Raw genomic sequence first — 14,259 nt, 5'->3', positions numbered from 1 at the left:
ACGCAGGATGTCCCTTCCAAAAAACCCTCCCCAAACAGCACATGACGCAAAGAAAATAAGAGGCGCAATGAGGTAGCTGTGTGAGTAAGATTAGCGACCCTAGTGGCCGACACAAACACCGGGCCCATTTAGGAGTGGCACTGCAGTGTCACGCAGGATGTCCCTTCCAAAAAACCCTCCCCAAACAGCACATGACGCAAAGAAAAAAAGAGGCGCAATGAGGTAGCTGTGTGAGTAAGATTAGCGACCCTAGTGGCCAACACAAACACCGGGCCCATCTAGGAGTGGCACTGCAGTGTCACGCAGGATGGCCCTTCCAAAAAACACTCCCCAAACAGCACATGACGCAAAGAAAAAAAGAGGCGCAATGAGGTAGCTGTGTGAGTAAGATTAGCGACCCTAGTGGCCGACACAAACACCGGGCCCATCTAGGAGTGGCACTGCAGTGTCACGCAGGATGGCCCTTCCAAAAAACACTCCCCAAACAGCACATGACGCAAAGAAAAAAAGAGGCGCAATGAGGTAGCTGTGTGAGTAAGATTAGCGACCCTAGTGGCCGACACAAACACCGGGCCCATCTAGGAGTGGCACTGCAGTGTCACGCAGGATGGCCCTTCCAAAAAACACTCCCCAAACAGCACATGACGCAAAGAAAAAAAGAGGCGCAATGAGGTAGCTGACTGTGTGAGTAAGATAAGCGACCCTAGTGGCCGACACAAACACCGGGCCCATTTAGGAGTGGCACTGCAGTGTCACGCAGGATGTCCCTTCCAAAAAACCCTCCCCAAACAGCACATGACGCAAAGAAAAATAAAAGAAAAAAGAGGTGCAAGATGGAATTGTCCTTGGGCCCTCCCACCCACCCTTATGTTGTATAAACAAAACAGGACATGCACACTTTAACCAACCCATCATTTCAGTGACAGGGTCTGCCACACGACTGTGACTGATATGACGGGTTGGTTTGGACCCCCCCAAAAAAAGAAGCAATTAATCTCTCCTTGCACAAACTGGCTCTACAGAGGCAAGATGTCCACCTCATCATCATCCTCCGATATATCACTGTGTACATCCCCCTCCTCACAGATTATCAATTCGTCCCCACTGGAATCCACCATCTCAGCTCCCTGTGTACTTTGTGGAGGCAATTGCTGCTGGTCAATGTCTCCGCGGAGGAATTGATTATAATTCATTTTAATGAACATCATCTTCTCCACATTTTCTGGATGTAACCTCGTACGCCGATTGCTGACAAGGTGAGCGGCGGCACTAAACACTCTTTCGGAGTACACACTTGTGGGAGGGCAACTTAGGTAGAATAAAGCCAGTTTGTGCAATGGCCTCCAAATTGCCTCTTTTTCCTGCCAGTATAAGTATGGACTGTGTGACGTGCCTACTTGGATGCGGTCACTCATATAATCCTCCACCATTCTTTCAATGGTGAGAGAATCATATGCAGTGACAGTAGACGACATGTCCGTAATCGTTGTCAGGTCATTCAGTCCGGACCAGATGTCAGCATCAGCAGTCGCTCCAGACTGCCCTGCATCACCGCCAGCGGGTGGGCTCGGAATTCTGAGCCTTTTCCTCGCACCCCCAGTTGCGGGAGAATGTGAAGGAGGAGATGTTGACAGGTCGCGTTCCGCTTGACTTGACAATTTTCTCACCAGCAGGTCTTTCAACCCCAGCAGACTTGTGTCTGCCGGAAAGAGAGATCCAAGGTAGGCTTTAAATCTAGGATCGAGCACGGTGGCCAAAATGTAGTGCTCTGATTTCAACAGATTGACCACCCGTGAATCCTTGTTAAGCGAATTAAGGGCTCCATCCACAAGTCCCACATGCCTAGCGGAATCGCTCCGTGTTAGCTCCTCCTTCAATGTCTCCAGCTTCTTCTGCAAAAGCCTGATGAGGGGAATGACCTGACTCAGGCTGGCAGTGTCTGAACTGACTTCACGTGTGGCAAGTTCAAAGGGCAGCAGAACCTTGCACAACGTTGAAATCATTCTCCACTGCGCTTGAGACAGGTGCATTCCACCTCCTATATCGTGCTCAATTGTATAGGCTTGAATGGCCTTTTGCTGCTCCTCCAACCTCTGAAGCATATAGAGGGTTGAATTCCACCTCGTTACCACTTCTTGCTTCAGATGATGGCAGGGCAGGTTCAGTAGTTTTTGGTGGTGCTCCAGTCTTCTGTACGTGGTGCCTGTACGCCGAAAGTGTCCCGCAATTCTTCTGGCCACCGACAGCATCTCTTGCACGCCCCTGTCGTTTTTTAAATAATTCTGCACCACCAAATTCAAGGTATGTGCAAAACATGGGACGTGCTGGAATTTGCCCATATTTAATGCACACACAATATTGCTGGCGTTGTCCGATGCCACAAATCCACAGGAGAGTCCAATTGGGGTAAGCCATTCCGCGATAATCTTCCTCAGTTGCCGTAAGAGGTTTTCAGCTGTGTGCGTATTCTGGAAACCGGTGATACAAAGCGTAGCCTGCCTAGGAAAGAGTTGGCGTTTGCGAGATGCTGCTACTGGTGCCGCCGCTGCTGTTCTTGCGGCGGGAGTCCATACATCTACCGGGTTCACTACGGCTGGCCGGCGGTCGGGCTCCCGGCGACCAGCATCCCGGCGCCGGGAGCCCGACCGCCGGCTTACCGACAGCTTGGCGAGCGCAAATGAGCCCCTTGCGGGCTCGCTGCGCTCGCCACGCTACGCGCGCCACACTATTTTATTCTCCCTCTATGGGGGTCGTGGACCCCCACGAGGGAAAATAAGTGTCGGTATGCCGGCTGTCGGGCTCCCGGCGCCGGTATACTGAGCGCCGGGAGCCCGACCGCCGGCAAACAGAAGACCACCCCATCTACCCAGTGGGCTGTCACAGTCATATAGTCCTGACCCTGCCCTGCTCCACTTGTCCACATGTCCGTGGTTAAGTGGACATTGGGTACAGCTGCATTTTTTAGGACACTGGTGACTCTTTTTCTGAGGTCTGTGTAAATTTTCGGTATCGCCTGCCTAGAGAAATGGAACCTAGATGGTATTTGGTACCGGGGACACAGTACCTCCAACAAGTCTCTAGTTGGCTCTGCAGTAATGATGGATACCGGAACCACGGTTCTCACCACCCAGGATGCCAAGGCCTCAGTTATCCGCTTTGCAGTAGGATGACTGCTGTGATATTTCATCTTCCTCGCAAAGGACTGTTGGACAGTCAATTGCTTGGTGGAAGTAGTAAAAGTGGTCTTACGACTTCCCCTCTGGGATGACCATCGACTCCCAGCAGCAACAACAGCAGCGCCAGCAGCAGTAGGCGTTACACGCAAGGATGCATCGGAGGAATCCCAGGCAGGAGAGGACTCGTCAGAATTGCCAGTGACATGGCCTGCAGGACTATTGGCATTCCTGGGGAAGGAGGAAATTGACACTGAGGGAGTTGGTGGGGTGGTTTGCGTGAGCTTGGTTACAAGAGGAAGGGATTTACTGGTCAGTGGACTGCTTCCGCTGTCACCCAAAGTTTTTGAACTTGTCACTGACTTATTATGAATGCGCTGCAGGTGACGTATAAGGGAGGATGTTCCGAGGTGGTTAACGTCCTTACCCCTACTTATTACAGCTTGACAAAGGGAACACACGGCTTGACACCTGTTGTCCGCATTTCTGTTGAAATAGTTCCACACTGAAGAGCTGATTTTTTTGGTATTTTCACCAGGCATGTCAACGGCCATATTCCTCCCACGGACAACAGGTGTCTCCCCGGGTGCCTGACTTAAACAAACCACCTCACCATCAGAATCCTCCTGGTCAATTTCCTCCCCAGCGCCAGCAACACCCATATCCTCCTCATCCTGGTGTACTTCAACACTGACATCTTCAATCTGACTATCAGGAACTGGACTGCGGGTGCTCCTTCCAGCACTTGCAGGGGGCGTGCAAATGGTGGAAGGCGCATGCTCTTCACGTCCAGTGTTGGGAAGGTCAGGCATCGCAACCGACACAATTGGACTCTCCTTGTGGATTTGGGATTTCGAAGAACGCACAGTTCTTTGCGGTGCTACTGCTTTTGCCAGCTTGAGTCTTTTCATTTTTCTAGCGAGAGGCTGAGTGCCTCCATCCTCATGTGAAGCTGAACCACTAGCCATGAACATAGGCCAGGGCCTCAGCCGTTCCTTGCCACTCCGTGTGGTAAATGGCATATTGGCAAGTTTACGCTTCTCCTCCGACAATTTTATTTTAGGTTTTGGAGTCCTTTTTTTACTGATATTTGGTGTTTTGGATTTGACATGCTCTGTACTATGACATTGGGCATCGGCCTTGGCAGACGACGTTGCTGGCATTTCATCGTCTCGGCCATGACTAGTGGCAGCAGCTTCAGCACGAGGTGGAAGTGGATCTTGATCTTTCCCTAATTTTGGAACCTCAACATTTTTGTTCTCCATATTTTAATAGGCACAACTAAAAGGCACCTCAGGTAAACAATGGAGATGGATGGATACTAGTATACAATTATGGACGGACTGCCGAGTGCCGACACAGAGGTAGCTACAGCCGTGAACTACCGTACTGTACTGTGTCTGCTGCTAATATAGACTGGTTGATAAAGAGATGTAGTAGTATGTATGTATAAAGAAGAAAGAAAAAAAAACCACGGGTAGGTGGTATACAATTATGGACGGACTGCCGAGTGCCGACACAGAGGTAGCTACAGCCGTGAACTACCGTACTGTACTGTGTCTGCTGCTAATATAGACTGGTTGATAAAGAGATGTAGTAGTATGTATGTATAAAGAAGAAAGAAAAAAAAACCTCGGGTAGGTGGTATACAATTATGGACGGACTGCCGAGTGCCGACACAGAGGTAGCTACAGCCGTGAACTACCGTACTGTACTGTGTCTGCTGCTAATATAGACTGGTTGATAAAGAGATGTAGTAGTATGTATGTATAAAGAAGAAAGAAAAAAAAACCTCGGGTAGGTGGTATACAATTATGGACGGACTGCCGAGTGCCGACACAGAGGTAGCTACAGCCGTGAACTACCGTACTGTACTGTGTCTGCTGCTAATATAGACTGGTTGATAAAGAGATGTAGTAGTATGTATGTATAAAGAAGAAAGAAAAAAAAACCACGGGTAGGTGGTATACAATTATGGACGGACTGCCGAGTGCCGACACAGAGGTAGCTACAGCCGTGAACTACCGTACTGTACTGTGTCTGCTGCTAATATAGACTGGTTGATAAAGAGATGTAGTAGTATGTATGTATGTATAAAGAAGAAAGAAAAAAAAACCACGGGTAGGTGGTATACAATTATGGACGGACTGCCGAGTGCCGACACAGAGGTAGCTACAGCCGTGAACTACCGTACTGTACTGTGTCTGCTGCTAATATAGACTGGTTGATAAAGAGATGTAGTAGTATGTATGTATAAAGAAGAAAGAAAAAAAAACCTCGGGTAGGTGGTATACAATTATGGACGGACTGCCGAGTGCCGACACAGAGGTAGCTACAGCCGTGGACTACCGTACTGTACTGTGTCTGCTGCTAATATAGACTGGTTGATAAAGAGATGTAGTAGTATGTATGTATAAAGAAGAAAGAAAAAAAAACCACGGGTAGGTGGTATACAATTATGGACGGACTGCCGAGTGCCGACACAGAGGTAGCTACAGCCGTGAACTACCGTACTGTGTCTGCTGCTAATATAGACTGGTTGATAAAGAGATGTAGTAGTATGTATGTATAAAGAAGAAAGAAAAAAAAACCACGGGTAGGTGGTATACAATTATGGACGGACTGCCGAGTGCCGACACAGAGGTAGCTACAGCCGTGAACTACCGTACTGTACTGTGTCTGCTGCTAATATAGACTGGTTGATAAAGAGATGTAGTAGTATGTATGTATAAAGAAGAAAGAAAAAAAAACCACGGGTAGGTGGTATACAATTATGGACGGACTGCCGAGTGCCGACACAGAGGTAGCTACAGCCGTGAACTACCGTACTGTACTGTGTCTGCTGCTAATATAGACTGGTTGATAAAGAGATGTAGTAGTATGTATGTATAAAGAAGAAAGAAAAAAAAACCACGGGTAGGTGGTATACAATTATGGACGGACTGCCGAGTGCCGACACAGAGGTAGCTACAGCCGTGAACTACCGTACTGTGTCTGCTGCGACTGGATGATAAATAATGATATAAAAAATATATATATATCACTACTGCAGCCGGACAGGTATATATTATATAATGACGGACCTGCTGGACACTGTCTGTCAGCAGAATGAGTTTTTTATAGAATAAAAAAAAAAACACCACACAAGTGAAGTCACACGACGAGTGTTTAACTTTTTCAGGCAATCACACAATATAGTATACTACTAACTATACTGGTGGTCAGTGTGGTCAGGTCACTGGTCAGTCACACTGGCAGTGGCACTCCTGCAGCAAAAGTGTGCACTGTTTAATTTTAATATAATATGTACTCCTGGCTCCTGCTATAACCTATAACTATTAACTGGCACTGCAGTGCTCCCCAGTCTCCCCCACAATTATAAGCTGTGTGAGCTGAGCACAGTCAGATATATATACATGCAGCACACTGGGCTGAGCAGTGCACACAGATATGGTATGTGACTGAGTCACTGTGTGTATCGTTTTTTTCAGGCAGAGAACGGATATAATAAATAAAACTGCACTGTCTGGTGGTCACTGTGGTCAGTCACTAGTAAACTCTGCACTCTCTACACTTCTACAGTACTCCTAAGCTCCAGTAAATCAGGTCAATCTCTCTCTCTCTCTCTCTTCTAATCTAAATGGAGAGGACGCCAGCCACGTCCTCTCCCTATCAATCTCAATGCACGTGTGAAAATGGCGGCGACGCGCGGCTCCTTATATAGAATCCGAGTCTCGCGAGAATCCGACAGCGTCATGATGACGTTCGGGCGCGCTCGGGTTAACCGAGCAAGGCGGGAAGATCCGAGTCGCTCGGACCCGTGAAAAAAAACATGAAGTTCGTGCGGGTTCGGATTCAGAGAAACCGAACCCGCTCATCTCTAGTTTCTTCACTCCCCCGTCACCCGGCTCCATAGCAGTGCAGGCAAATATGGCCTGCATGCACAAGCGACGGGGCACCAGCGATGAACGACCGCGGGGCCGTGCATCGTTTATCGCTGGTGCCTCCATACCGAAAGATATGAACGGTATCTCGTTCATTAATGAACGAGATCGTTCATATCTTTCAGTATTATCGCCCAGGGCTCATTAGAGTGCTGGAAATACAATCTTGAGGAAAAATAAATAAATAAATAAATTTATATATACTGTATGTGTGTATGTATATGTGTGTATATATATATATATATATATATATATACTATATGTGTGTGTGTGTGTGTGTGTGTGTGTGTGTGTGTGTGTGTGTGTGTGTGTGTGTGTATATATACATATAAAAGATTGAAACTGTACTCAAGGAGGAATTAAATAAAGTACAGTACCTCTGGGAAGTGGGAACATGAGCACACAGCAGCAGCATTGACTCCCCCTGGAGTAGGGTGGGCGACGAGAGATCACAGCAGCAGCGTGGACACGCATCAAGGTGATACGCTCTGCACAGTGCACAACCCGCGACTCGCGGGTGTTTGAATAAGGGGCGGAGCCAATGCTTGGGGGCAGAGCTTAATCGCGGGCCGCGACAGGCGGCTCTATTGTGTGGGGAATCAAAATTGGTCTGTCAGGGGGGGTTTCTGGGTACTCAGAACCCCCACCTGTGTGCGCCACTGCATAGCAACATTTTGAAGGGGCCATTGTCGTAATGTTTCTGAAGAGACACCTCACCACAGCAGTGATGGAGCAAAATAGTGCCTTGGTTCACTTTCTAAACTATGTTAGTGCCCTAGTTCACTTTACATCAATTCACATTATGACATACAATGTCCCCAGTTCATAATCTTTGCTATATTATACAGCCTTCAGTTCATAATGAGCCACATTACAGTGCACCATTTTATATTTTGTAAAAAAAAATGCCCTCCAGTTAATTGTATACCACATTACAATGAGCAGGCTTGGACTGGCCCACAGGGGTACAGGGGAAACCACCGGTAGGCCCTACTGCCTGTGGGCCCACCTCCTGCTCTAAGGATCAGGTTCCAGACTGTGCACTTGATTTATACATTATACATATGTTACATTATACTGGACTATGGTGTATTTTCTACAGTGCATTGCTGTTATTAATCCATACCTCCCAACTTTCTTCTTCGGGGAAGCGGGACACTCCGAAAAGGGGGCGTGGCCTGCGAACAGGGGGCGTGGTTTCGCGGGAGGACCCGCGATCGCGAGTCACGCCCCCGTTTTCGTCACTGAGGGGGCATGCCCAGCGCTCTGTGAGCCGCTGGCATGCCTCCTCTCCCTCTGTCTGCACTGAATAGACGCTGTGCGCATGCGCACAGCGTCTATTCACCGCTGCTCTGCTAAGCAGGGCAGCGGGTGACAGAGACTCCGAACTGCCCCCCCCCCCCCACCGCGGGACACTGCGGCCCGCGGGTGGGACAGCGGGACAGTCCCCAAAAAACGGGACTGTCCCGCGAAAATCGGGACAGTTGGGAGGTATGATTAATCTGGTACATTATCATGCATGCAGCAGCTGAATTTATTGTATATATTTATGAAGGGGCCCAGATGTTGCACTCTCTAATGGTTAGTCAAACCAATGAGGTGGCAGGCCACACCCCCTCTGCAGACTGGCCACACCCCTAACATAGGCCCCCTACCACTGCATTCCCCCGGTGGGCCCTACATGCCCCAGTCCGACACTGACAATGAGCAGGTCTAGGGGCATACCTAGATATATTGAAGGCCCCAAGACAAAAGTTTTTATGGGCCCCTATGTATCACTCAATGGTGAAAAATGTATATAACGTATGGAACTGTGAGAGGGAAGGTGGGCCCTGCACAGCTCTAGGCCACATAGCAGCTGCACTCCCTACATGCCCTTGTGTACCGTGGGGGTAATTCAGAGTTGATCGCAGCAAATTTGTTGGCAGTTGGGCAAAACCATGTGCACTGCGAGGGGGGGGGGGGAGCAATAGATAGATTTGGATTGGGTGTGTTCAAAATGAAATCTACATTGCAGTGTAAAAATAAAGCAGCCAGCATTTACCCTGCACAGAAACAAAATAACCCACCCAAATCTAACTCTCTCTGCACATGTTATATCTGCCTCCCCTGCAGTGCACATGGTTTTGCCCAACTGCTAACAAATTTGCTGCTACAATCAACTCTGAATTAGGCCCTGTGCCTCTGTACGAGCACCATCGGAGACGCATGCCCAGAGGAAAAACATCGCTCCACTATGTCTGACTCAGAATCAGGCCTTTATGAGAGCTTAGCTCTCTGGTAAGTTGCTGAATTCATTGTGACATCATAATGTATGGTGACTATAGCCACTCCTAAAAAAATGACATTACACAGCACTGTATATAGCAGTTCTCACGGATGACAGGAAACTAGGAGCAGACAGGTAATCCTGACCTTTCTGATGACATAAGACATGTATAAAGCCTGGGCGAGGCTGACATACTAAAATATTGTAGGCTAGGTGTGACGTGATTGTTCTCCATGGCAACGCTTTGTTCAGATTCTGGTGGTACAAGCATGCACTGCATACCACTGAGCGCATTCGTGACATCAGGGCCGTCTTAACAGCAGTGTGGGCCCCTGGGCACAGCAATGTACTGGGGCCCCTACCCATCCTCAAGGGGGTGGGGTGGGGGGGCTATCAGCGGCAGCTTTGATGTCCTGCGGAGGTAGGGGGGTTCTATCTTCCGCTCAGCATGTAGAACCTGGAGCAGTAATCTGCTAATTACTCCTTTACTGCACAGATGGGGCAGGATGGAGAATACTAAACTGTAGAAGGTGGCATTGGGCTGAATGAAGGGGCCCGGTACATAACCTCCAGGGTGGCAGGGAGTGTTTAATACACAGGGGAGGTGTGGATAGCGGAGTGGGCTTAATATTCATAATTTTCTGGTGAGAGAGCAGCTTGCATGACTGTAGATATCTCAAGTTCCTGGAAAATGATTTCTTAGATTTGAATGGGATAAAAATGAGAAAGTCTCACCTGTCAGGAGGTTCTGGGGACTTGGGGATCAGAGTTCAGGAGCCAGAGCAATCCACCAATGAAAATATAAAACTGCATACCAGGCGTGTGGAGCTGGAGCAGGGACCAGCTGCTTGAAGGCTGATATCTCTGGTTCTGGACATAGTAGAGACTAGAGACAAGCTGCCAGTGTCAACAAAAAGTGGAGAGTCCCAGCTTTTGAAATGTACCCTCAGAAAAACTCTACATCATACAGAGCCCGAGATATCTGGCTGGCAAGAGCAATTAACAGGCTTGGATGGGGACCACTGCTTTGAAGTCGGATATCTCTGGTTCCCTATGGCCGATTTTCAAAAATTTGGTACCTCTGGAAAGAGGGGACCCTCAGCTATCAGCCTAGGGCCCTTATACTCCTGGGGCCCTTGGGCAAGAGCCCATTGAGCCCATACGAAAAGACGGCCCTGCGTGACATGGTTATAGCCATCTGCATTACTACACTTTGAAAGGACAAAGGAGCCCATTTATTATACAATACATGCAGCTATTTCCCCCGAAAACACTAGTTTTCGGGTGCTACCCGCAAATATTATGTATCCCAGCAATGTAAGAAGGAGGGGTCACAGCAGGTATCGTATATACCTGCTGCGATCCCTCCATTGCCGCCCACAGCCGCATACCCCATAGGTTTCTATAAGGGACGCGATACTGCCTGATGTAAGAATATTGGGAATAGTGGACCTTGATTGCGGTAGCCCACTGTAGCCTATGGGTTTCTCCAGGAACCCTCTGCATGCGCAGTGCCTCCCAAGGCAGCACACTCGGCACATCACAGGAATGAGCTTCTTTCTATATGATCGCATTATGCAATACGATCTGGGCCAGAAAGTCAGTTAACAAAGACCATTAGGACAGCAACAGAAGGCTTTTAGGGACATATTTATGGAGGGCCGCATTTATCCCTGATAATTAGTATTTCGTACTGTGTATCGCATCAATAGGAAATTATTTATCAGGGATATGTATTAACATTTTCATGTCTAAAACTTCCACAATCACTTTACCTGCAGTTCAGACCCGGCTGAATGACTTCTGCACATGCACAGCCAGTGGCTGCACATGTGTGAGTGGTAATAGCCGGAGAGTCATCACAAGGCTACAGTGTGCAGATGGGGATTTAAGAGAGGAGGGGACCTGCGTGCAGCCTCCGTTGCGGGCCCTCAACTCTCCGGCAGCAAGTAAACTCTGGCATAATGCCCGTTTTTTGGGGACTGTCCTGCTGTCCCACCCGCCGGCCTCAGTGTCCTGCGGTGGGGGGGAGTAATTGTGAGGCTCCTGTCAGTCACTGCTCGGCTTAGCAGACAGAGACACTGGGGGCATGCCAGCAGCTCACAGAGCACTGGCCATGCCCCCATCGTGATGGAAAATGGGGGGGCGCGGTTCACGATCGCAGCACTCCCACGAAGCCACGCCCCCCTTTTCGGGCGCACCAGGGAGTCCCTCCTTATGATCTCCCGATGTTGCGAGGTATGTATATGGAGAAGGAAAGTAACTTGTTCTCCCAAAGAGAGCTATACAAATATGTGATGTTAAAGTTATTTGTATGCAATGTTTTTACCTTTAAATTGCAATATACTAGGAAAAGTATACATTTTCATATATTTAACTTGTACTATAATAGCACATAAATCAATACTAGCAGTAGTAGTTAAATATGTATGATCTTAATACTGTATCATTATACTCTAAATGAAGTTCATAAATATTAATAGTTTATTAAGTATTAGTTACATTATGGGAATAAATAAAGCGAAAGGTAATTTTCAGAACAACTGAATTTATGCAGCTCTCTTTTGCTCTTCGGCTGTAACTGAGGTTATGTATAAAGCAATTTCTGGATTCTAAGGACTAAATTTATCAAAGCATGGACGGAGATGAAGTGGAGAGAAGTAAATTACCAAACAATCGGTTCCTGACTGTCATTTTTCAAACACAGCCTGTAACATGGCAGTTAGGTGCTGATGGTTGGTACTTTCTCTCTCCACTTTACCACTCTCCAAGATTTGATAAATCTATCCCTAAATAGTTACAGGGTGTTCAGAAAGTCACTGTGCACTTTTCATAAAGCAGTGAAAACAGTAGAAAAGTGAAGCAGTGGAGAAGTTGCCCATAGCAACCAATCAGCATTGAGGTAACATTTCCAATTTACATATTATAAAATTATACGGAGCAGCTGATTGGTTGCCATGGGCAACTTCTCTAGTGCTTCACTCCACTGTTTTCACTGCTTTATGAAGAGACCCCATATTTTGTTCGGAAAATCACGGTGCACTTATGTAGATAAAGGTGTTTAGAAACAAAATAAAAAGGATCCAAGCCTGTCTTGATGCTAACGGTGGTCATTTTCAACATTGTTTATAATTATCATTCGTGTTTACATCATGTATTATATGAAATAAGTGTGTGTTATGTTAATAGATATACATAAGTGCACAGTGACTTTCCGAACACCAGGCTCGGACTGGGCCACCAGGGAGCCGAGGAGATCACCAGTAGGCCCTACCGATTCTTAGCCACGGCCTCTCCTGGTGTAACCCAGGCACATAGACTACTGCCCTCTCCTGATGTAACCCAGGCGCATATATTCTCTCTTCCTGTATAACCCAGGCGCATATACTACTATTCTCACTTGGTGTAACCCAGACGCATAGACTACTGCTTTCTCCTGGTGTAACCCAGGCACATATACCACTGCTCTCTCCTGGTGTAAAAAACCAGGTGCATATACTACTGTTCTCTCCTGGTGTAACCCGGGCGCGTATACTACTGTATATGCAAAGCAGCCGAGATCACTGAATTGATGCAATGCGCATGTGCACAGCATCATTCAGTGGGTGAGACAGGGGCTGCTCAGGGAGCGCTGGCACCCCCCCCCCCCCCCCCAAAATGACAATAACAGGGGTTGTGGAGCAAGACCCTGCCCCCCCACCTGAGGCCCAGCCCCTTAATTATAGGCCCCACCCTTTTGTGCACCAGGGCACACCTACAGTGCACCAGGTGCTGAATCTGTATCCTCTAAAGTTGGGATGTATGTATGTATGTTGTCTGAACCTGCCCCCCCCCCCCCCCCCCCCCCCATGAACCTCCTTATGCAGAACCTGAAGACATAGGCTGATTAGGTCTCCTCTGTTACATGTTTGTGGATGAGACGGCTCATTCATTACCTATTCACTTCTCACTACTGGCACTGTACAGTACTGTATGCTATGCTATTCACTATTCTGACCACTGGATTACACGGTTATATAGTGTTTTGTAGGAAAATTCTATCATACCTCATTTTACCTGGCCATTCATTTAACTATCCGTTTCCTTCAGATAACTTGAAGCTCTTGGTTTGTACTTGTCCTCTGGCACTTTTGTTTGTTTGTACCTTGGTTTATTGCCATGACTTCTTTCTCTGACTTTCAACAGTCTCTCCCCCCCACCCCCACCCCCACCCCCAAATTATTTGTATTGCCACAATACCTATTCTGTTATAGCCTTCTCAGCATGGTGATAACAGATTAAACTTGTTGGGGGGAAAATATTCTTTTAAATAAGTATTCTTTTTCTTGCTATTAATTCTTTACATATTTTTTATTTTGAATTGTTAGTTTTTTTTCTATTTTAAAATCAATTTTATATTTTAACTTTTTTTTTTTTTGTATTTTTTTTACTAGTGAAACTGAAAGTACAAATCTGGCATGCTGTCTTCCTGGTCCAGTATTGGGGGTCATTCCGAGTTGATCGCTAGCTGCCGATGTTCGCTGCGTAGCGATCATTTAAAAAACGGCAAAACTACGCATGCGTAGGGGGCACAATGCACGGGTACAAAGAGCATTGTTGTTTTGCACTGCTTCTAGCGACGATTCCATTCGCACAGCCGATCGCAAGGAGATTGACAGGAAGTGGCAGTTTATGGGTGTCAACTGACCGTTTTCTGGGAGTTGTTGGAAAAACGCAGGCGTGTCCAAGAGTTTGCAGGGCGGGTGTCTGACGTCAATTCCGGGACCGGACAGGCTGAAGTGATCGCAGCGGCTGAGTAAGTTGAGACCTACTCAGAAACTGCACAAAACTTTTTTGTACCGCTCGGCTGCACAAGCGATCGCACACTTGCAAA

At 47.5% G+C, this 14,259-nt stretch overlaps 1 protein-coding gene across 6 annotated transcripts in view; it reads left to right on the top strand.

Moving 5' to 3' along the window:
• Positions 1-14,259, top strand: part of DUSP26 (dual specificity phosphatase 26) — a 94,936-nt gene that overhangs the window by 24,057 nt on the left and 56,620 nt on the right. The window contains exon 1 of one of the 6 annotated variants that reach the window (XM_063930384.1): positions 9,317-9,397. The exons of 4 other annotated variants lie outside the window; for them this stretch is intronic. The gene's annotated coding sequence lies outside the window, so the exon portion shown is untranslated. Of the gene's footprint in view, positions 1-9,316; positions 9,398-9,433; positions 9,522-14,259 lie in introns of those variants that run through there. One more of the 6 variants, XM_063930382.1, reaches the window with a different exon arrangement.

Source organism: Pseudophryne corroboree, chromosome 6 (genome assembly GCF_028390025.1).
Source record: "Pseudophryne corroboree isolate aPseCor3 chromosome 6, aPseCor3.hap2, whole genome shotgun sequence".
Taxonomy (NCBI): domain Eukaryota; kingdom Metazoa; phylum Chordata; class Amphibia; order Anura; family Myobatrachidae; genus Pseudophryne; species Pseudophryne corroboree.
This window is presented reverse-complemented; position numbering and strand designations above follow the sequence as displayed.